This window comes from Colias croceus, chromosome 3 (assembly GCF_905220415.1).
Source record: "Colias croceus chromosome 3, ilColCroc2.1".
In the NCBI taxonomy this organism is placed as follows: Eukaryota; Metazoa; Arthropoda; class Insecta; order Lepidoptera; family Pieridae; genus Colias; species Colias croceus.
The window spans coordinates 1,383,989-1,409,654 of record NC_059539.1 but is presented as its reverse complement, the minus strand read 5'-3'; the positions used below and the strand labels follow the sequence as shown (position 1 = coordinate 1,409,654).

At 33.7% G+C, this 25,666-nt stretch overlaps 1 protein-coding gene across 5 annotated transcripts in view; it reads left to right on the top strand.

Moving 5' to 3' along the window:
• Nucleotides 1–25,666, top strand: part of LOC123706449 (SUN domain-containing ossification factor) — a 76,474-nt gene that overhangs the window by 35,844 nt on the left and 14,964 nt on the right. For 2 of the 5 annotated variants that reach the window (XM_045655727.1, XM_045655726.1), the window contains exon 1: nucleotides 6,378–6,530. The exons of 1 other annotated variant lie outside the window; for it this stretch is intronic. The gene's annotated coding sequence lies outside the window, so the exon portion shown is untranslated. Of the gene's footprint in view, nucleotides 1–6,376; nucleotides 6,550–25,666 lie in introns of those variants that run through there. 2 more of the 5 variants (XM_045655724.1, XM_045655725.1) reach the window with 2 other exon arrangements.

The following is a 25,666-nucleotide window of genomic DNA, read 5'->3' as shown; positions in this document are numbered from 1 at the left end:
TTTTTTCTAGAAATCTATTAACTTTGGAAAAAAGTCCTCGCGAGCAATTAAAGATCAAAGACCATCCTATTTTATATATTTTTTTCGGTATTGTGCTTTATGTTGTACCAGACTTTATAGAGGTTGAACATAGTCGAAATTGCCGGGTAACGCCTTAAGGGGCCTTGATACGAAATTCATGTTTCTAAATCATGTTTTTTTCAAAGAAATCATCATATTTAAAATCCTAAAAAAATATATAGTACAGATAAACGTTTGATCTAGTGGAATTTTTGGATAGAAACACAATATTAAACATTTAACTCGATAAAAAAAAAATCAGAAGTTGCATCGATTTTGAAAGCAGATACAGTTTTATGCGAATTAGGGAAACGCTATTTTTATGAAAATTTTACATTTCATTTACTAATCAGGTTTTACAGAAGAATTTTTGGATAGATATATAATTTAGCCCTTATTTTTTTTTATATAAAATATAATACGTAAATTACGACTCGCGCGCACCACGCCAGTGCCACCAAAGTCCAACCGGACGTCATCGAGGGAGGACCTGTGCTAGTTTTGCTCCCGACCACGTTGTAGTCGCCGCTCGTTTTAATTAGAACCGAGCGGCAAGTACAACGGCGAGCACGCCACAATATAAATAAATCAGTAGTTTAATTTTATTACCTATTGTTGGTGTAAATAAATTAACTTCTTAATCTATACTATTAAACGAGCAATATTTGCATATTTATATATGTATATTTGTTTGTAAATTTGTTTGTAAATACAGTGTGGAAATTTTCGATGTGCCCTGGGTGAAAGTACTAGAAATACTGGAGATAGCAAATTTTGCTGAAAGGAAACATTCCTTTATTTTTAAAAAGAAATAGACCTGCATTCAAAGATTTTCAAAAATTCATTTTCTTCGGCCGGGAATCGAAAGAACTAAAAATGTAAAAAAATAAAATTTTCTATTTTATTCTTCAAATCAACACAAGTTTCATATTACAATTATTTGTAACTAGCTTCCGCCCGCGACTCTGTCCGCGCGGATGTCGGTCTTTGCGTGGATGGTTTATTTCTCCATTTTGAGTAACTCGGACAATGACATCTTATAAATATCTATTGGACCCAAATACGGCTAGGTCTATAATAATACGCAACGTGTGTTCGCGGTACCTACTACAGAACAATTTTTTTTCTACGTATTTTTCCAGGATCAAAAGTATCCTATTTTACGCCCAGGATAATAATGTATAATTATACCAAGTTTCATCGAAATCGAACCGGTAGTTTTCACGTGATGTCTTCATTGTCTTCACATACAGACAGACAGACAGACAGACAAAATTTTTTTTAATCACATATTTGGGTTTGGTATCGATCCAGTAACACCCCCTGCTAGTAATTTTTTTCAATATTTTCAATGTACAGAATTGACCCTTCTACAGATTTATTATATGTATAGATTTAAAATTATGTTTTAAAAATTACCTTGCCTGAGACCCTCTTTTTTATGGGTTGTTGAATAGGAATAGCGGCAAAGTTTTGAAGTACTAGTCTGTAGGAAGACTATTATGATGTTGGTTGATCTGTATGAGTATGACAAATATTATTTTTATGAAACAACAATCCAAGATGGCGCCGACGAAAATTTGACTTTTTTTCGTGACGGGTGTCATTTTCATGGTTTTTGGGGTAGCTATTAACGAATATGAGGTCAAAACTAAAATCCAAGATGGCGCCGACGAAAAATTTGACTTATTTTCGTGATGGGTGTCATTTTCATGGTTTTTGGGGTAGCTATTAACGAATATGAGGTCAAAACTAAAATCCAAGATGGCGCCGACGAAAAATTTGACTTATTTTCGTGATGGGTGTTATTTTCATGGTTTTTAGGGTAGCTATTAACGAATATGAGGTCAAAACTATAATCCAAGATGGCGCCGACGAAAATTTTACATCTTTTCGTCATGGGTGTCATTTTCATGGTTTTTGGGGTAGCTATTAACCAATATGAGGTCAAAACTAAAATCCAAGATGGCGCCGACGAAAAATATGACTTATTTTCGTGATGGGTGTCATTTTCATGGTTTTTGGGGTAGCTATTAACGAATATGAGGTCAAAACTATAATCCAAGAGGGCGCCGACGAAAATTTTACATCTTTTCGTCATGGGTGTCATTTTCATGGTTTTTGGGGTAGCTATTAGCGAATATGAGGTGAAAACTATAATCCAAGATGGCGCGGACGAAAACTTTACATCTTTTCGTCACGGGTGTCATTTTCATTGTTTTTGGGGTAGCTATTAACCAAAATGAGGTAAAAACTAAAATCCAAGATGGCGCCGACAAAAATTTTACATCTTTTCGTCACGGGTGTCATTTTCATGGTTTTTGGTGTAACTATTAACCAATATGAGGTCAAAACTAGAATCCAAGATGGTGCTGACGGACATTTTATATGTTTTCGGCATGGGTGTCATTTTCAAGGTTTCTGAGACAGCTATTAACAAATCCCCAATGTAACCGTCGATAATTTGGTATATTTTTCTTACAACCGTTTACATATTTTTCGAGCAGAATTCAAATTCTGTGGAACTGTACACAGATAATAGCCTTTTGAAGTGAAACTTCTTTAGACGCATTGAGAGTAAAAATTTCAAGAACGCGTCATGGTAATACTGCAACTGTCATGTTATGGAGCAAGGCGGTGATTTTGGTATCTATAAATCTCGCCAAAGAAGTTTCACTTCTGACACGTTATCTCGGCACACACGCTCTTTATTATTTTATTCTCTTCGTTTTAATGTTTTAGATGAACTTTATTTTAAAAAAAGTTAAGCGAATATATTTGTTAGAATATTAACATGATTGCCACAGAGTTACGTTTTATATATGTTACAGGAAATGTATGTAATCCGTCATTGTATACAATTCCTAGGAAATGTATGCAACTCCTAAAATTGTAAGGAAATGTGTGAAATAAATTATTTTATACACATTTCCTAGGAAATCTATACAATTCCTAAATAGCTATCGGAAATGTAAAACATTTAAGATATTGATATGTCGCAGGCAAGGGTTGGACTAAAGCAAAGGGGGCGCAGGACTTAAAAAAATTTGATGGAGTTGGTATCATTATAACACCTATTTATTATTGTTTTATCGTAAAGATTACGCTTATATAAGCATGTTTTATAGGAACAACTTTTCTCTAAAATCAAAAATAGCCGAGATATTCGCCCTCAAAGTTAGGTTAGGTTAGCCGTTAGGTTAGGTTAGGTTAGGTTTGTTAAAAAAAAACTACACAGACATAGGAGCCCCGCTTCGCGGGGCTCCGTCAACGAAGATCGAACGATCGAAGATAATAATATGAACATAATATTATTACAATTTTACGGTATGACTGTTACCCGATTGTATCAATAAGAGCTATAATAAAAAAATAACAACGTGTTTTATTACAGAAAGCATTTACTTTACACATTCGTATTAGGAAATACGATATAGGAATTGTATACAATTCCTAGGGAGATTATACATTTCCTAGGATATGCATGCATTAAATAGTTTTTTAAACAATATTTTATACATTTCCTAAATGGTATCGGAATTGTACACATTTCCTAGGAATTGTATACAATTCCTTGATTTCATACATTTCCGGTAACATATATATATTACATTACTAAATATGCATTTCAATGTTCTTTAAAATTGTTTTTAAGACTGTCTACAAAACTGTAGTTGTAAACGTTTTTGTTATTTTATTTATGTTTACTTTAAAGGAGTAAGAAAAATATACCTAATTATCCACGGTAACATTGGGGATTTGTAAATAGCTGTCTCAAAAACCTTGAAAATGACACTCATGCCGTAAAGATGTAAAATTTTCGTCGACACCATCTTGAATTTTAGTTTTGACCTCACATTGGTAAATAGCTACCCCAAAAACCATGAAAAAGACACTCATCACGAAAAGATGTCGAATTTTCCTCAGCGCCATCTTGAATTTTGATTTTGACCTCATATTGGTTAATATCTAGCCCAAAAACCATGAAAATGACACCCGTGACGAAATGATGTCAAATTTTCGTCGGCGCCATTTTGGATTTTAGATTTGACTTCATATTTATTAATAGCTACTCCAACTCTTTGAAAATGACACCCATGACGAAAACATTTAAAATTTTCGTCGGCGCCATTTTGGATTTTAGTTTTGACTTCATATTGGTTAATCGCTACCCCAAAAACCACCCACATTTGCTACTTAGGAAAAGTTCAGATTTAAAGATATCATAGGTAATGTGACGATTATAATTTGAAATTTCATTCCGACCGTTTCTCGGAATAACAAACATTTTCTAAGAAGGGTTTAATATATTACCGGTAACATAATATTATGATGTATGATAATAATTAATAATTCATAAAAAAGTATTTTATACATTTCTTAATAAGCTTCGATATTGTATACAATAATACAATTCATTAATTGATTATTATTCAAATTGTTGTAAAATAGTCACACTTTTTTAAGTTGGTTGAATACACTAACATACTTATCAGGATCGTACCTACTAATAAAAAAGACAAAATGAATTTTTAAAGTTCCCAGTAATCTTCTAGAATCAATTTCAATAAAAATAATATAATATCAAGTTTGAAGATGGTCTATAAAATGGAATGTGCTATGTTTACGTGAGCGTGATGTTCCCGCGCACCACGTTGCGACGTTATTAGATACCTAAATTTGAGTAACGCAGATATTATATGTACTAGATTTCCGCCCGCGGCTTCGCCCGCGTTTGTAAAGGAAAACCGGCACAGTTCCCGTTCCCGTGGGAATTCCGGGATAAAAACTATGCTATGTGTTAATCCAAGTTACCCTCTATATGTGTGCTAAATTTCATTGTAATCGGTTCAGTAGTTTTTACGTGAAAGAGTAACAAACATATAAAAAGAAAGAGTAACATACATCCATACAAACTTTCGCATTTATAATATTAGTAGGATTAAGATATTAAGATATACATATATTAAGATGTGACAACGTCCTTAAACATGTTTGCGGTGCAAGACTTCAATTTACAAAATTCAATTATTATTTTGCCTTTTTTATTTGTTTTACTTTTAATTATTATTACCAATATTTTCAGAAGAAAATAAATTATTGATGTATCCAGAACGAGAGTTTCATTTTAAACTTTAAATGTATTTATAAAATTAAAGACCAATAAACCAGAAGCGTTCTTTATGTTTAGATGATGTTGATGCTACAATAAGAAACGAGAAATTAACAATAAATTATCTTTTATATTGTTCTATCGATTTGAATAATAAAATAAAATTTGAAAAAGGAATGTTTCCTTTCAGAAAAATTTGCTATCCCTAGTATTTCAAGTACTTTCCTTTCAGGGCACATCGAAAATTTCCACACTGTATATATACAAACAAATATATAAATATGCAAATATTGCTCGTTTAATGGTATAGGATAAATAGTAAATTTATTTATCAACAACATTCCTACGATAGCAAATAAAATCGAACTACTGATTTATTTATACTGTGGCGTGCTCGCCCGTCTCCATAGGTCACCGGAGTTCATGTCGCGCCGGCTCCTGCGGAACGCGGGCGCGAGCCGTCTCAGCGCCTAAAATGCCTAAACTTTCAAAATCATGGGCTCTTAAACAATGGCGGGTTCGATATCCGATTCGCGTATTGTATCAAATCTATCCATATGAAATTCTTGGTCAGTATAAATTGTACTCGGTATATGGTAATAGCCTCGCCCACTGGTACATGGGCTTTGAACATAAGTGATTAAATAGCAGTGTACTACATGTTTTACACTACCTACTCCTTTTGGGAGTACATTTGCATGTAGTTTCTAAGAGGATTTAGTACTTCCGGCTAGACATTGGCTAGAGTGTTAAATATACATACTAAATTTTGGCTCTCAGAATGTTTTTGGAGCTTTTAAATTTATACATTTATTAATCTCTTGTGAAGGAGGTTCACTTTGCGAAACATGCACTTTAATTCGAATAGCTATAATTTCTACAAGTTTTTGCTGTACATTCTCGATAAATAATGAAGTAAATGATTAATGACACGTACTTCCATCTAGGTTTTTCATTCACTCGCTATAAGATATTTATGTACTAAGTCGAATCGTATTTAATATACCCACCACAATATCCAGTAAAAAAGGTTCACTATCCCTTTCGTAGAAAGAAAAACCTTGACCCGCTCGGATGAAGTTCGACTCTATTATCTGCACGTGAAAGTGCAAAATGCATCTGCAGCCGGCATTGTTAAGAAAACAATTTCGCTCTCAGCTTAATGTTAGTGCTTGCAAGGCAATTATTTAGTGTTGCGCGTGATCGCGTGCCGACCGCACGTGCCCCGTGCTGCTCGTAAAATAGTTCGACTCAAAATATCGTCATGGATATAGAATTCGAAATTTAAATTGTGTTTATTTTTTTGTGAATGTGTGTGTGATAGCGGGATTAACTGCGTTTGTTTTATTCTACTATGGTAACAATTGTAGGATAATGTATGTTTGTTTATATGTACCTATTTAATTTCTGGTTATTTGCCAAATTATTATGACAAAATTATTTTAATAGATTTCAATTGCATATTGAAAAATTAAATATAGATTATTTAATTCAACTTAACAAATCTAAATAAAACATTAAAATAACAAACATTATTACAAATATCATTTTAATACACAATTATTCTATAACGGTTGTTATATCTGCACAATCTAAATGTTAATATATTATATGCTAATTAAATCGTGTGAAAAATCATAGAAATTTCAAAAAATCTAAATAAAACATACAGGAATGCTAATTTCGTGATTTATATGGAATTTTAGCATAATGTAGAAAACTAGCGATTACTAGAATTAGATGGTTTATGAATAATCTCATTCAAAACGCAGATAAAGTCACGGTCCAAGAATAATCATCTCATATTGCGCTACATATTTTCAAAAATTATATTATAAAAATACGATTAAGAATGTATTTAAATTAAGAGAATTAATACAAAAGCTCTGAATGGGGATTAGGGAAATTTTGACGTGTATATCTTTGTTATTAAAATTTATTTTAAGACATACATTACCGCAGTGGTACCGCACCTTATTAATTCATAATTATTATTATGGTTTATATAAATTCAAAACAGTTACATACTTAATCTTGCAACCAGTTCTTATAGAATGCACCATTTGCTATAGTAACATAGGTATATTCTCAGCTGATAAGTGAAAAAGTACACTATTTCCTCACTAAGCAGTAAGCATGTGGCATTTGTAGCGATAAAATTGTAGGCGTAATATCGCGTACCTTTTTGCAGTATGATACATATTATTTGAATGCACTGAAGTTATTACTTAAGAATTTGAACAAAAAAAAAATTGGCTACGCACTATATTTTATTTGTGAAATAAGAAATGAAATTAATAAAATTAAAATAGATGATTCTATAATCTGATTTCTCTTTCTAGGGTCATAAATACATGGTTTATCGATTTTAATTTGAATATTATCAATTTTATAATATCTAGGTACATTTATGAGCATGGAAAAACCGTCGATGTTCATCGTATATTTATTATAAGTTTATTCTAAATCGGTTTAGTGCTTTAGGCGTGAATATAAAAGCAGGCAGATACACAGGTTACTTTTGCATTTATAACTTGTAATATATATACTTGTATAGTTATTCAAAAAATAAAAATAAATCAAGCTGTTCCAATTATTATCTATGTTTTGTTTAATTAAATTACTCTGGATAAACCATCACGATACGATATCGTTGCATTATATCACGATAAGAGATTATTTAAATATATTTTTTTATATGATAACTGTTTTAATCTCTTTTCAGACGTGTCTTTTCATAATTCTATTCATCCGTTCTTACCTTGACGTCACGTGCGTGCCAAGCGCGTTTCAAACAAAAATTATTCTTATTCCCTTGCATTTAGGTTTATTATGCAATGGCAATATACGCTATTGATATATGCTCCAGCATTTCAACCTCGTAATATTAATTTTGTATGTGATTGAACTCGATTTTATCTACTTCAAGTAAGATGTCATAGAAAATCTGAATTGGTGATGACCAGCAATCATTATCATCATCATAAGTAGTTTCAAGAAACTTCATACCGTCTTTTGTGCTATGGTACGAATTACAATTCTTACAACCTTTGATTTTCTTGACTTTGTTAATGTTTATTTCCTATACAAGACGCTTACTAGGTACAAAGATATTAAAAATCGGTAAAAGCCTAGACTATACACATCATTAACGAAAGGATCCATATATCCATAGCTTTCTGTGTCTTGTCAAAATGTTATTTTTCCATTTCTCCGTAGTCCGGAGATCGAAGTTCAGATCTAAGACGGTTGCGTCTACTTCAAAAAAGATAATATACCTAAGTAAGCTAGAAATTTCTATAATTAGTCGATAGTCTTTATACTCTGAAGAGTTTTAATAGTTATTGAATGTGAAAATTAACACACTTTCGTACGAAATTGACTATCAAATAACGACCGAATGTATAATAGGGTACCTACCTAATAAGTATAATAGGGTAATACAGCCTTTGACGGGCATAACCTTTGAATAATTGTTATTAGTACACTCGTGTAATTAAATATTGAATGTACATTGTACAGTATATAAGCGGTATCTTTGTAGATATAATAATAAAGGAAAATGTATATAAATAAAATGTAAAATGTACAATATGGAGTGAGCGGTATGTATGTAGATATAATAATAAAGGGAAAACGAATGTATATAGGCGATAACTTATGACATTGTTTTGCAAATATTGCCAATGTTTTATTTCTAATCGGCGACGGTCGCTCGGCACGAGTGCAACGCTTTATTATAATCAGTAATCACTACATAGTATCTACACTAATAGATATTATAAAGAGAAAAACTTTGTTTGTTTGATTGTAATGAATAGGCTCATAAACAGGACCAATTTTAAGAATTCTTTCACCATTCGAAAGCTACATTATCCACGAGAAATTATGATAGGTTAACTATGCGAGTTTTCTTTGAAACCGCGGGCGGAGCCGCCGGCGGAAAGCTAGTAAAATATAAAGTAGATGTCGTTGAAATGTGAACTGCCTATCAAATTCTTATTTAAGAAATGACGCTGTTCGTTGATGTTCATAATTCGTTTAAAGAACAGTATCCGGTACGTTAATTAATCTAATTAATAGCTAATTCTGGCACTTAAACTTTTTTTTAGTTTTGATTTTTTCTTTATATTCTTTATTTTACAGCTAGTATCGTCGGACGAAAATCGTCGAAGTTCGTCATTTACCTCTATCAAGGCTCACTTGCATTCCATTACACCAATCAGAATGTAACGCAATATTGTCAAATGTAAATTGTAATACAAAAACAACGACATGTGTATGGACGACACGTGGAATAACACTTCTTCGTGCGAGTAGTTGACCTTACTGCGTATTAATAAAATATGTACAAACCCAACCGTAATGATCAGTTATAATAAGCAGCCCAGTATCTGAACAGGAACTATAGCGAATTCCATTTCCCTTACCAACAAATCGGATAAATAATAGCGAAATATTCAAAATTGATTTAGACGAGATTTATCGGGTTTCACATTCAAATTGCTTCTTGTAAATAAATTCTTGGTAGAGAAATAAACCAGCGCCTCGTTATTGGCTATAAATGTGATCAAATAAGGCCTAATGGCAACGAATTCAGATCAGAAAGCCCGTGTTCCGAGTCAATTGCAATATAGATTATGGTGCTTGTAATGTCGTCTGGATCTGCGAATGCGTTTAATATTGATCTTTAATAAAACGCAGTAAAAACAGCTTCGGTCTGGTTATCTACTGGGTTAGTTGGGGCATTTGCAAGTGACAGTTCTTGCTTTGCTTCGCAAGGTGTCCAAAATTGGTTTGTAGAAACAGTAGTTTTCTATCGATAAAGACGTAGTAATAAAATAGTAATGGGTACTGGGTAGAGTAACAATTTCTTTGGTTGGATAATCTTTGTGGAGTTGCGGCAAAATTTATTTCATATCCGTTTCACAATTTGTCTATCGCTACGTGATTTCGGTGATCATTCTCCTTTACTTTGCATGTTCTTTTCCTCAAGACGTTCTTGCGGGGAGTCGAACATCTTTGTCATGTTATAATTTTTTAACATAGTTTTAATTATTATTGTCTTGTAACATAACAAATTTTGTTTAAACAAGGGGTTTTGGTCTGATTCTGCATGTATTGGACAATCAACATTCACAAATTATTACTTTTAGTAGAAATAGAATGAGCTATTTTTAAAGGACCAGGACGCAAAGTGATTGACAAAACAAAACATTTAAAATTTTTGCAAACAAACTAGAGCATTACGCTCATTACATTTGGGATAGTTGACCTTTAATCGTAGCTGATGTATATGTTTAAAAATAATTGGACCATTGGCCGCTGTTGGCGCTTAAAGCTCTCACCGCAAATGTCAGCGGGCTTATTATAGCCGCTTATTTAGGAAGTCGCATTATCTGCCAGCGATAAAACTGCTTGAATTCTTGTCGATTTGTGGTCGTGATGAGAGCTGTGTGATATCTTATTATTAGGGTGTTTATGGATAGAACTGCTGATCTGTGTATTAACGCGATACTAGCATGGACATGTTCTAAAATGCATATAAATTAAGATGACCGGTGAGTGACGGTGACCCACAATATAAAATAGTATCTCTATCTATCTAGGAGTTTTTTTTCTTTTCTATAAGTAAAGTTTGAGTTCGTGTAGTGTCATGATTCACGTGTGCATCTATTTATGCGCCTGTCTTGTCAATTTAAAATGCCCTTCCGCAATGAATTTTAGACTTAAGAAGAAGCATATATTTGTGTCGAGATTCAGCATAGCTCACTGGCCTACGAAATGTTAATAGTTTTATTGTTATCACAATAAACTTCATCCGTTCATCTTATACCTTAAAAAAAAGAAAGAAAATAAATACTGGATTTATTTTGGAAACATATGAATACAAACAAGTATGACAAAATGTACATTTATTGCCAGCAGCTTCTTATTGCCTGTGTTGGTGGGATCTTTATCATCTTTATCAAGATTAACTTTGTTTGCGTTTTTAAGAAGATTTATTTGACAAATGCGAGCGATAAGCTTAGTGCAAATTATGGTTTTTATCCTCTTTTAATATTTGCTTTTTACCTACATAGCTACCCGCTCTTATTAAGCTATTACATAGCTTCTATCGCGGGCCTTGAGCGCGGGGACTGAATCGAGAAATTCCGTAACGAAAAAACCTCACGCTCCCCACTCCGACGGCCTCGCAGGTGTGGCTTGAAGGCATGCTATGCAATAGCTTACCGTGGCAGTCCCGGAGTGCCACACGTCTTTTTTTTAAATTCAAGTTTTAAGGCCCAAATTTTTAAATTCAAGTATTTTGATCTGTGCGTCAATATTTCATTTACTGATTCAGATATCCTTTACATTCCTAGATTTTATGTTTCAAAACATGTTTCATAAATCGGTATCGTTCACTATTCTAATGTAATCGATTAGGAATGTCGCAGCGCCAACGGCTCAAGTGACATCGACTGCATAATTAAATACAGTCCTATAGGAGTGCAGTATTTTAGTACCTATATGTTACTGACCCTGCAGTATAGCAGTATTCATTCCAGTGTGAAAGAATTACAGAGCATATTTGAAGAGCATATCAGAGAATTATAGGTTTAGAGTCATCACTTTAGCACTAAAGCCCCTTTTTTTAAAGTGGGGAAATCTTCCAAAGATACCCACGGCCCCCGGAGAAGGAGCCGTGGGTTATGTCAGATTCTTACCGACTAACCCCACTGTGTTCCGTCGAGCCGCTTTAATGATGGGGCTGCGGGTATTGGTTCCGCGACCCCCTCGGCGGCAGACCATCTCAAGGACAGGCGCAGCACTAAAGCCCCTGGGGTGGTCCGTGGTACCATAATGTCTTATAGCAGTATTATATGTGTAGGAAAGTGATGGCGCTAGACTACCTATATACTAAAAACCGCAGTCTTATTTCCACCCTGGATATAATACTGCTTTAAGATATCATGGTACGGGGTCTGGTGCTCGTTCGCCAATGTTGTTGCTAATATAGTTCATACGATTTTTTATATGTAGATGAGGTGATATTGGCATTTTTTATCGTGCAGATCTCTGGGACTTGTTTTGAAGGCAAGATAACATGCAGTCTGAATGTATGTTAGGTTATAGATTGGAAAGATAGGTTCGATTTAATATGTGGAGATTTTTTTTGAGATAAAGTTTGTAAATGAATTAACTGTTCTTATTTTATTTTATTATTTAAATATTTCCATTGAATTCTCAAGAGTCTGGACAAACTTTATTCTTATTTTGCAGTTGCAAAAATATAAAATTGAAGTGTTTGCAAATATAGCTGAATCGAGTAATAAAAAATTAAACTTGGCAACCGTTTAAAGGTCAATTTATCAATATACCCGTTTCTAGATATTTACTCACTAATATAATATCGATGTCTAATAATTTGTTAATATGCAGACTTCTAAAAATTTAAATTAAGTCCCATATCGTGCTTATAATCTCTTGCTATTGTTTATTTTTTCTACTAAATTAATTGGAGAACTTGATTTTATAAATGCATGAATCTAAAATTATAATAGGTAGGTAAGTATCTTCATAATTCATGGCTTGGTTATTTAATTTTATTATGCGGTAATTTTATAAATCATATTGGTTTATTTATTGCGTTGATTTAAAATTGTGTTCATTTAATATTTCGTCATTAAAATCTTTCTGTAATATTTTAGAACGATGGAGAAATTTTCTAAGAAAATGTTTTATCTACATGTCATAAAACTTAATTTTCTTGTGAAATGATACATTCTTTTCAAAAAGTTACGTATTTCAATCAATAATTAATTATCGAATCGAAGTTTTACTTTGCATTTTTATACTATGCACATATGTAGATATCGCACTGTATGTTCTAACGTTATAGAAGTAACAATATTAGCATTTTATTTAGGTTTAGTATCCATTTAAAGAGCACTTAATTTATGCGCAAAGCTTTAACCTTTACGTTTATGCTATTTTTGTATCCAATTACAATTAATATTCAGTTACCTATATTATAGTATGCAGTCTTTTGCAATGGTGGGATTTTATGAAATGGTGAATCTTTAATATCTACTTATAGGCATGTGCATAAGGCTCATCCATTTATATGTTATTTTTACACAACTTTAAGAGTGGGCATTTAGCAAAATTACCAATCTACTATTAGATGATACGTGTAATATTCAAGACCAAATCTAAAAAAAGACGTGTGGCACTCGGGGACTGCCGCGGTAAAGCTATTGCGTAGCATGCCTTCAAGCCACACCTCCGAGCCCGTCGGAGTGGGAATCGTGAGGTTTTTTCGTTACGGAATTTCTCGATTCGGTCCCCGCGCTCAAGGCCCGCGATAGAAGCTATGCAATAGCTTAAAAATAAAATATATGTCAAACTAGATGATATTTTCATCCAGGAAATCGGTAATAGTATGTGAGTATGGCCGCCAAAAATTGTACATTCAAGAAAAAAAAAATGTCCTTGTCATTTTATATAGCACCAGATTTTTTTATATAGTAATCACTTCCCTCGCGGCTCTCGTCAGGCACGTACGTCTTTTTAGTTGGTGCAAGCTATAACATAATTTATAATCTTAACTTCGTGATCAAAATATATCTGTGAATTGAAATAGTTATTGTGCTAAATATTATTAAATAATAAGAATAATTCAAATCGTAAGAACCAAGACAATAGTGTTAAAATAAGTGAACAAAAGTGAAATAAAGAAATCTGCAAGTCATTTCAACTGTCGCTAAGTCGTAAGTTCAATGACCTTGAAGTTAATCACATAATTAATAAGTGTAGATTACGGTCTTAAATTTCGCAAAGAATCGCAGCGAACGCTTGGCAGTGCATTGAACTATACTGACCGCCACATAACAACCTGAGTGTCTGAGGTTCAAATCCAACTGGTCACCTGACTATTTTTTTATTTTTTTTTATATTTTTTTTTGTTCTTTCCCGACCACAATTTAAGATGCAACGTACTCCACCGCAATATAATGCCTCTTGCCTCTCTGAAACAGAAGTTTTAAAGGCACAAGTCCCAGATAAAAGGAAGAACCTTACAAAGAGACAAAAGAGAAGAAGAGGATCACAAGAAGAAGACTCCTGTAAGGAAACTGATGTTCATTTTAGAGATGAGATACTCGCAAAGATTGAAACTTGGAAAGTAGACCAGGAAGCAATATTAAACAAATTAAGCGATGATATAAACGAAGTCAAATTACAAAATGCATCTATCCAAAAAGCAAATGCTGAAATGAAAAATTCTTATGGCGAAATAGAAAAATCACTAAATTTTATTTCCCAAAGATATGAAGAATTGAATAATGTTGTATCTGCTCTGCAAAAGGAAAAAAGAGAGACAATGGACTATGTTAGATCCCTAGAAGAACAAATTGAAGATTTGCACAAAAATCAACGCTCAACCATGTTGGAATTTCGTAACATACCCTCCAATCTAATTAAATCGCAATCAGACTGTATTGATATTGTTAATAAATCCTGCGACGCCATACAAGTACCTATAAAACCATCTGATATCAAAAATATAATACGAATTTCTGGAAAACTAAATAAAGATTCAAGTACCATTTTAGTAGACTTTCCATCAACCATTGTCAAGAACAAAATCCTAGAAAAATTGAAGAACTTTAACAAAAATAAAACTTCTCACAACAAATTTAATTCGAGTCATATTGGTCTGGCCTGTTCAACTACTCCCATTTATATAGCAGAAAGTCTAACACCAAAAACTAGGAAGCTTTTCTTTCTTACGCGAACTTTTGCAAATGAATATAACTATAAATATTGTTGGACATCAAACGGAAGAGTATTTCTAAGGAAAGAAGACAACGCTAAACAATCTCTTATTAAAAATGAGCATCAACTGCTTTCACTTAAAAATTCATTGTGACTAGATTTTAATTTTAGTTTTAGAATTAGTTTTACTAACCTCTACACATCAATTTATACACTTTTACCACTACATCTAAAAAATATAAACTACAGTACACGCACAGATCTTTCCACTGTTATTAATGAAAAATATATTCTAAAAATAAAACAATGTCGTTCTTGTCTACACCATAACGTATGGGTCATGTTTCTAAATGATTTGTTTTTCTCTAATATTATTAACATTCGATAAGCTCAACTCTAGTTTAATTGAAGATCTTGATTCTTCATGCGCTATAAGTTGTGAAACTTGCAATTTATTGGAATTTGTGAGTCATAAAAGAACACAAATAAGGGATAATCATTTCTTAATCCTCACTGTCAATATAAGAAGCGTACATAAAAACTTCGATTCGTTAGTAGTTTTTATCGAGAGCTTGGGAATTGATATAGATATAGTCATTCTCACAGAATGCTGGATTAACAAGGATAGCTTAATACCTCCCATAGACAATTACCGTTCAACTCATACACTTAATAGTTATAATCAAAATGATGGTGTTATTGCTTATATTAAAAAAAATATAGAATTTACAAGCGAAGAACCATTACTGGATGACGGCAACTGCCTTATCTTAAAAGTATCCGATAACACCTCAATTGTGTGCTCATATAGACCACCATCTTTTTCGAACCCTAGCAATTACACTAAGTCGGTTTGTAATCTTTTATCCTCAATTAAATCTGATAATGTTATATTCACTGGTGACATTAACATAGACATTTTACCATCGAACTTATCTAACCATGCATATGAATACCTGAACGTAATGTGTTATCAAGGATTCCGACAAGCTGTCGACAAACCCACTAGACTGCTTACATGTATTGACCATTTTATGGTCAAAACAAACAAATCTTGCCAAACGTATGTATTTGAAGCATTAACGGACCACTCCCCTATATTACTAGTATTAAACAAAAACCAGTTAAATAAACATAAACCAGACGCTTACAAAACAATATACAACAAACAAATTATATCAAATATTATCAGTGAAATAGATTGGCAACATTTTTATAAAATTACAGATCCGAATATTGCAGCTAATTATCTAACACTTACACTAAGTAGAGCTATCGAAAGAAGTCAATGTATAAAAAGAATACCCAATCGTAAACGCCCGTTGAAGCCATGGATTACACGAGGATTAATTAAAAGTATAAGAATAAGAAACAGACTACACGCTAAAACTAAAAAATCACCATGCGATGAAGAAATCTTAAAAAAATATAGAAACTACAGAAACCTATGTAACAAACTAATTAAGACAGCAAAGAATACCTATTATAAACACAAACTTGAACAGCAGACTGGTAATATGAAAGAAACTTGGAACATTATTAAAGAAGCATGCCATATTTCCAAAATTAACAACAATTGTACAAACTTACTAAGTATAAACCCTTGCCCTACAAAATCTCTTAATGATGTTAATCAATACTTTGTTTCAGTTGGATCAGCTCTAGCCAATGAAACTCTAAAGAAACTCAATCACTCAGAAGTCGAACTAGCTACCCTAGCTAGAGACAAGGATAGTCCAACTAATTCATTTGCCTTTACACCCACTGATAAATATGAGGTAAACACTATCATCACTGGTCTCAAAAATACCAATGCTTCGGGACATGACAATATTCCTACACCTATAATTCAGACCTTCAAAGATATTCTTTCAGAACCTATAGCCCACTTGTGTAATTTAAGCCTATCAAGCGGCAAATTTCCTAACGTATTCAAGAAAGCCATAGTTTGCCCAATATATAAAACCGGGGACAAAACTCTTCCTTCAAACTATAGACCAATATCATTGCTTTGTACCCTATCCAAGATACTAGAAAAATGCGTCAATAAAAGACTCATGAGATACCTGGAGTCATTTAAATTACTTCACTCAAATCAATTTGGCTTCAGAAGCGCCAAGTCTACTGAAGACGCAACATTACGGGTAACATCAATGATCACCTCGTATCTTGACTCGAATAAGAAATGTATTGGGGTCTTTCTTGATTTACAGAAAGCCTTTGACACTGTCTCCATACCTATTCTGCTAAGTAGGCTAGAAAATGTAGGTGTAAGAGGCATTGCCAAAGAGTGGTTCCAAAGCTATCTTAGCGATAGAACCCAAAGTGTAAGAGTTGACAACAATTTTAGTGCAGAGTATCAATGTACGTATGGAGTACCCCAGGGCAGTACGTTAGGACCTACTCTGTTCTTGATTTATGTCAACGACTTATGTAAACTCAATATTGGATGTGGACAAGTTACTATGTTTGCAGATGATACTGTGATACTCTTTAATGCAAACACCTGGTCTAAAGCCATTGATAAAACTGAAAATGGACTTCGATGTATAAGCAAATGGTTAGAAAACAGCCTATTGACTTTAAATACGGGCAAAACTAAATACATTTGCTTTAGCAAAACCTCTTCTACGGAGCCAAAAGGGAATATCAATGTCAAATTACATATCTTTCCATGTAACCGGTACAACAAAACTAGCGTATGCTCTTGCCCAATACTGAATAGGACCGACAAGATGAAATACCTGGGTATCTGGGTCGATGAGAGACTAAACTGGAAAGAACAAATTATTAGCACATCGAGCAGGCTCAGACAACTTATAGTTATTTTTAAAACCCTAAGAGACATTGCAAACCAAGAGTTAATTATTCGAACATACAAAGCACTGGGTGAATGTGTGATCTCATACTGTATTATTAACTGGGGTGGAGCTGCTAAAACTTACATGATACATGTAGAACGCGCGCTTAGAGCTCTACTCAAAGTCTCGCTCAAATTACCGTTCCAATTTCCAACCTCGATGCTATTCAAGAGGGCTAATCTCTTAAGTGTTCGTAAGATTTTTGTACTTCAATTAATTAAACGGTTTCACCGCCTAGAGGTACCGAAAACTAATAATCCCTTGAATACTAAAAGAAACTATCGTGTACCTGTACCTTACACTAAGACTCGCTTTGCACAAAGGCAGTCTTATTACCTAGCACCCATCCTCTATAATCGTTTCAGTTTATATATTAAAAATGCTTTTGCTCTCACTAATTATAAAATGATACAAAAGCTAAAAGAATGGCTTTTACCACTCGATTATTCTGAAATGGAGCACCTGTTAATGCCCACATATACAAAACAAACACCAAATATATAAAGAAAAAAAATAATTTTCTTTAATTTTATTGACTTTTAATAATTAATTTAATATGTGATTTTTTTTACTGTCTCTATAAACTTTATTTTATTTGTTAAAAACGACATTGGAATGTATTGAAAATATAATAAGCCTCATAATGAACTCTCTCATTATTCACACATACATAGTTACGCACATACAAACACACACACACACACACACACACACACACACACACCCTACCTACACTACGTCTTTAAAATACATTTTTTTTCTTTAATCTTTAATTCTATAAAATACTAACTAGTCAAATAATTATTTTGATTGTATTAATTGTTTTAATTGTATTAATTATTTTAATTGTCTTAATTATTCTATTTGCATAATATCGGGAAGGCACAGACTCCTGAAACACAGCGAAAGCTATATTGGGAGTCTGGGGTCTATATTCTGATGTAAGGAAGCTTGTTCAATAAATGATTTTTATTTTTTTTTTTTTTAATTATGGTAGTTTTTATATAGTTTCAGCTTCACTATGTTATATTTATCATTATATTAATAATTTAAATTAATTTTGAGTGCCTTTAACAAGCTCAATATTTTTTTTTTGAAATGCTTATTTTCCTTTCCATACTAAAATCATGTGTCCCACTTAGTCATCTCACACTTTGAAGTCACAAAATTATGCAAAAATCTATTGATACCTGTAAAATTTTGGTATTTCTAAATTATTCTGTAAACTTGTGGATAGTTTTAACAAGTTCTAATAAAAATAACATAAAAGAAATTAATATAAAACTCACTTAAAACTATGTCCCACTTTTTTTCACGAATGATACTTCACGCACGGTTACCATGAAATAACACCCTAAATAACTAGATATCCAAGCCACAAAAATATTTTTAAGTAGTGGCAACACCGATTTACATGTTGGCCAACCTTTAGAAGAAAAATCGCCATTTTGTTACTGTCAAAGTTAATCGAAAGGTAGTCGGCATTTTTGCTTCGCAACATTTTAATAATTTTGAGTGAGAATTATGCAAGGTAAGAATACAAATTTACTATATTATTTAAATTATGTGTGTAGCTTTAGTGACCTAGTAACAAATCAAACTATGCGGCGTCTTATTACTACAATACTTTGGCGAATAAAGGCTTTTTAGGTTATGTCCAACCATATTTTTATTCACGAATGATACCATGTGTTACTATTGTGTTACGTAACATCCGTGAGCGGCTCTTAGGGGTAGTACTCACTAGAGAATCTAAACTTAAAAATTTACTTTTTTACATAAAGAGAACCCACTTCAAAAACTATCATGTTTCGGAAGTTAGTAACTTTTTTACTATAATAATTCGTATTCGTAATTAATATCATAAGTTGTGAATGATTCTTGCATTTGTAAGTATTATAGAAATACAAAATTTGAGAAATAAAACTTTTTCTTTAATATTTAAATTTGTTTTATTGAGTTTTAAAGTAATTTAATCAAATAATTTAATTAACAATATAAAACAGAAATGTAAAAAAAATCTCCTGCATTATTAGTTGTAATGTACACTAGGCTTAACAAAATCACGTATGTTACTATCAGTCACGTATGTTACGGTGTGTTACGACTTCACGACTGTTATTGTACAATATTAGGCGGCCATACTCAAAAATATGTTGGCAGGTGGTGACTCGCCCTCTCACTGTATGGGCCCCCGAAATAAGTCGCTGCAATAGTGCGACAAGGGGGCAACATATTGTGAGCAGCTAAGGGTGGAGAGGCGTCCCTGGACTTTAAACTCCGATCACGCGCTCCCTGAGGGTCCAGCATCACGTGCCCACTCGCCACTTACGATTCGCATCCACCCTTCGAGCTAAAAGCTCTCGCGACTCCACTCTGGCCGGCCGGTTAAGGCAAGCCAGAGGTGGGGGTCCTGTCCTCGTCAGGCTTCACTCCGACCGGCCGGTGAAGGCAAGCCGGAGATGAAGACAGGGGCCTCCCCCGGGAGCACTCGGTTCCCGCGGGGTCGCTACTCCCCGACACCCCGCCACAAGGTGTCCTGCGGGTTGACTGATTGCACGGGTGGAATATCTATTGTCACGTAGACAACAGATATTCCAACCGTGGGCGATGGGGTCGTCACATCCCTACGCCCTTATTATTATTATTATTATTGCTTCAAATTTTGTACCAGTGGCCTTGAATCCGAAATATATTTTCCCTTGGAAAAATAATGTCAATGTGTCTTCACATTCGTACAGGTATATTTGGACTGAAAGCATAAAAAGTTACTTATCTCTGTGTTTAGGTATGTAGTTAAAGTTTCGCCAAATAAGTAGGTTACCTACCTACGTTTTTTTTTTCTTAAGGTACAAGTGGGTGATTAGACTTCTGAGTCTAAAATGTAGGTCATTTTATTTTAGTCTCCACGAGGCGTAAAATTCAGACACGCACTTACCACTTTAAAGGATGTAGGAGGTGGTCAAAATTTTTTTAACAAATTATAACTTACCTAAACTTTCATTGAATATGTATAGAAATGCCCAATTTTTATGAAACTAATGGGAAGAAAATACTTAATCATCTTCAGACAACATAATATTAAAATTTTAAACATTTTTGCAGATGCAATCATTTATTCCACCCTATAAGAAAATGTTTATTATATTCCATTCATCATATCTCGAAATCCATGACACCAACTAATACATATTTCATTTCGTCCTAGATCTTCAAACAAAATAGCTAAAAAGATGACAAATAACTTGATCGCTAATTGCAAAATACAGAAGATATTATCTGTTACACCATTATTAATGGCTCACCGTGCCGACACCAAATTAAACCATCATAACCACTTTCCCGAGCGAATCTGACAAATAGCAAGCCGTCCGCATTTAATGACTTAGAAACTGCTATGACAAAAGAGAATTATCGCCGTAAACTGGATACATTAAACAGTATTTACGATTATACCAAGATCTAGGAGTAAATATAAATTAGAGTGGTTCAGTCAAATGTAGGTTGTACAACCTAGCCCACTGTTTCCAGTTTCGGTGTTATTTATAGACGCGGACTGGTTCTGGTATGCTTAGCAGCTTATTTGGTTGGAGCAACAAATGTTGCATACCTGGTAGTAATGAGAATTAATGAGACGCGGTTTGACGCCGTTAGGGGAGCTCTAGGCGCACGCGCATGCCATGTTCGAACGTACAATTTCCGTTGAAGAAAATGAGCACTAGGTATCTGTATGGCATCATTTCTCGGAAGGTATGTAAGAATAAGATGATTGAATTGTTGGAAAAGTGATCTCTTAATTCAACACAATCTGAATCTTTGATGCGAAAAGAAAGAGAAATACATACATACAGAACAAAGAGCATAAATGTCGTTTAAAAGCGGAAAAACTACCCTCAATCAAATTATAAACTTTTTATCAATAATTCGTCATTTCTGGTTTTATAAATCATAACTATTACGATCTGTTGTTATGTTGCATACTAAAGCAACAACAATAAATTACACTGATGTTACTAAATCTCAATAAAGAATGCGTAAATAGCCGATATTTACAAACACAGCTTCTGATATGAATAATCGCGTAAACTCCTCCTTAATGCAGTTGATCGTACATTATCCCGGTTCAACGGCCTGTTAAGTTAACGTATATTTAACAAGACCACGGATAAGCGTATTATTTTATACTCTTCCGGAGTCACTTCTGTAGAAATAGTGATGAGGGTAAGGATAAATCAATCGTGTCACGTGCGGGAGCATTGATTTTTATTGGCTGCTCCTTAAATGGTGACGAATCAGACCTATTTATTTTAAATTATGTAAAAATCATACACAGTCTATGTGTAATATGGTCTTAGATTTACGTGAATCTAATCCCTACTCGCTCTTTGTCCTGTATCGTTTTCATCATGTGTGTGAAAAAGTGTGTGCATTAGACCAACACACGTTTTTGCCCGCATGTTCTAAATTTTCGAAAGCGTGTCGAAATTTTGATGTAGGTATTCTTAGTGCATTTTTTTGTTATTCTAGTAGGTCAATGTTTTGTGCGTATCCGGTGTGTAATACAAATTAATAAATACGAACATATTTTAAAGTGCAATTGTAGAAACATTACTTTAAATTGATTTTAGGTACTATGACTGAAGATATATCTCTAAGAATTTTAATCATAGCGATCGAATATAAACGCCATTTAATATTCGTTTAACTATTCAATATATCTAACGAATTCCATAAAGCACTCAATATCGGATGCATTATTCATCTATCCTATTTGTTCAAATACGTCTGCTCTCTATAAATAGCCTCCCTAACAGATTTTCACATGTCGTTCGCATGAATCTTAGACGGGCATATCAATAAGCGGTCCGGTTTCAAAGTAACCGACACTTGCGACACCGGCGAGACAATGGACAGTAAATACTTGTTATTGCGGCTGTCACAGACCGCGACTTCATTATACATCGCCCACGGTACCCACCTACAGAGACGATTTCTAATTTGCTCTGCACTACTTCAATGAAAGGGCAGGATATCACCGATGTAAAGGTGAACGCTAAGTCAGATATGAAAATCAGAAATCTAAACCTTAGGGTATCAATTTTTTTGGTTATTTTCTGTTATACGCTACTGATTGCTGAATTAATATCGACACTTACTTGTATAGTCCTGCCTCTGAAAAACCACTGCGTTTTGCGTCGGCTTAAAAGATTACCATCATTCTAATTTCTATGTATGAATAAGTAATCACTGCTAAATCTGATTCGAAACGTGCCCAAAGCCTTCCTAAAGAAATCTTTAGTCAGAATGATTCTATTAATTTTTTAACCACATCGGTAAAAGGGTTGTAATTTGATCACTGTAACATATCATAGTACATAGTTCGCAATTAACGTTTTCAACTTAATAATTACTAGAATTTTATAAGTCACGAGATGAAATATTATTAATCGTTACTCCAGATGTAAATTAATCAGTAATCGGAATAGCTGATCGTTTGCATGTTTCATGCCATAACTACGGGTTGTAGTTCAAATGGTTTTACATGATGTAACGTGATTGGAATTGCACGATGTTCTGAATGTTGGATCAGATTTTCCTCATATTGATTGCCAATATCAGGAAGGAGTTGTTGCCCTTTTTTGATTTGTATAATAATTCAATATGTGACAGTGCGCTATGTATGCGATGATATTTGTAAAGCTTGAGAAAAAAACGTAAAGTAAATTACTCGTGATGAAGCCGTTCATTTTATCGCTGAAAATGTTTTTCCAATACCTCAATTTAATATACAATTCTTACATAGTCTTTTCTCCAATACAACTGCAAAGAAAGTATGAAATTATCGGAGAATATTGTTCAATACGTTTCTATATTAGGTGTATCGTTCAAATTCCTATTTAGTAACTGAGTTGCCTAATTAGGTAATGGTACAGTAAGAACTGATCACAACCTGTAGGGGCAGGGCATAACTGTGATAAAGCGAACAGGTGCCGCCGGCAGTATTCTCGTTAAGCGAAAGCGTTTATGAGGACGATAAAATAAAATAATTATCAGTAATTGTATGTTGATTGAAGACTCGGCTTTTACTCTATAAATTCATGAGCATAACCATTAACAATATTTATTTATTGCAAGCGTTTTGCCCGAGGCGCCGCTCGTGCTTTGTACACCAAGGTTTATTACAGAGCCTATGTGTTTATTGCTGTCTTGAAATTTATAAGGGACTGTGCTAAAATCAGTGTTAAATAAACTAACTAACTAATCAAAGTTAACAAACCATAACCTTAATGGTTATCCACCATTAAAGTTATGGTTTGTTAACTTTGAGACGCGGTTGGGTCATTATAACGATGTTAAGTTAGTTAAGTACCTCGCGTACCGTAAATGTTGTTGGGAATATGATCCATGGTAATTATTCTATACACCAAAAATTGTTGGCAAATAAAGCAAAGGTACTGTAAGGAATCTATATAATTGTATATTGTAAAAGGCTTCACTATTTTAAACAATATTGATCCCATGAAAGAATTTCTAGTCAATACTTTGTTCTCCGTTAGACGGAACGTGTTTTTGCGTTTCATGTCATAATTTGCAGTGCGAAATGTGACGGTGACACCGGAATCGCGAACCAGCCCGCCTACCTAGTACATTGCACCACCAGGGAAAGCAAACACCTACTGTGCGTTTGGTGTCTCGCAAGGTTCTATACTTGGCCCTTTGTTGTTGCTTATTTGTATTTGTCTGAATTTATTGCTCGGCATTAGTCATCGTGTTCGAATTAGAAATACAGACGTGTTAATTATATATTTCAGGGGTTTATATTTTAAAATTATATACGGACGTATTTCGTAAAAATACAAAGTTAACGTATTAAATGTGTAAGACCATTAATTAATACGTTTACTTTGTTGTACAAGCTATGAGAATGTGTACGCTTTTAAGTGAAAACGACGCAATTAATGTTCCATGAACAGTTCAGCATTACAGAGAACAACGTCGTAATGGATTTTTTTGTAAACGTTTCTTTCTTACCACATTTCCTTTGCAAGGTCGTTCGAGTCGCGTGTTTATTGGCTAATTGTGGACATTTTATGAATAACTCGATATTTTCATTTGATACGCTATAGATAGAGCGTGAAGAATTTTAGCGTGACAAACTGTGTGCCGTGTTTTCTTTTCCACCATTTGTGTATCGCCAGTCAATGATCCCTCTATTTGTTTCCATATAGTGTAACCGTGTATCCGAGTGGGTTAAGGGCCAGATGCATTATACATACATCTGTTTCACTGATTGATTTTCTATATATAAGGTGACCTACATCCTGTGTTCTGCCAGACCTAGAGATTATTATTTCTTCGTCTCCACTGGGAATCAAACCCAGGAACCCTCGGTTCTACGCACACGCGTCAACCACCGTACCAAAGAGAAGGTCTGTTATGTTTCCATATAATGTATGCCAAACCAATCGACTAAGTTTTCACTGGTAAATAGCAGATGCGGTAAACATGAGTGAAAATGTTTGAAACTATTTTCCTCAAGACTCTAAATGTTTCCCAATAGCTCTAAGACAATTGTTTAGTTCAGTCTAACAATCGTGTTACTAGTGGGCAAATTATATAGTTTCTTACAAATACATTTGTATGCCGTTCCCGCAGATACATTACCGTTTGAAAGTCGCCACAAGCGTTGAAGTGAGGCATGCAAACTCATGCAAACTTTTTAGTTAACAACGTTTCTGATGATTTTCTTGAGGCGTGTTGTCAGTTCGCTTCAATTGGTTTGTTATGTTGTCTATATTATTAAAGGTGTTTAGTTTATACCTAAACATAGATAACCTGTGAAGCTATATTCGGTTGGGCAAATTAAAAT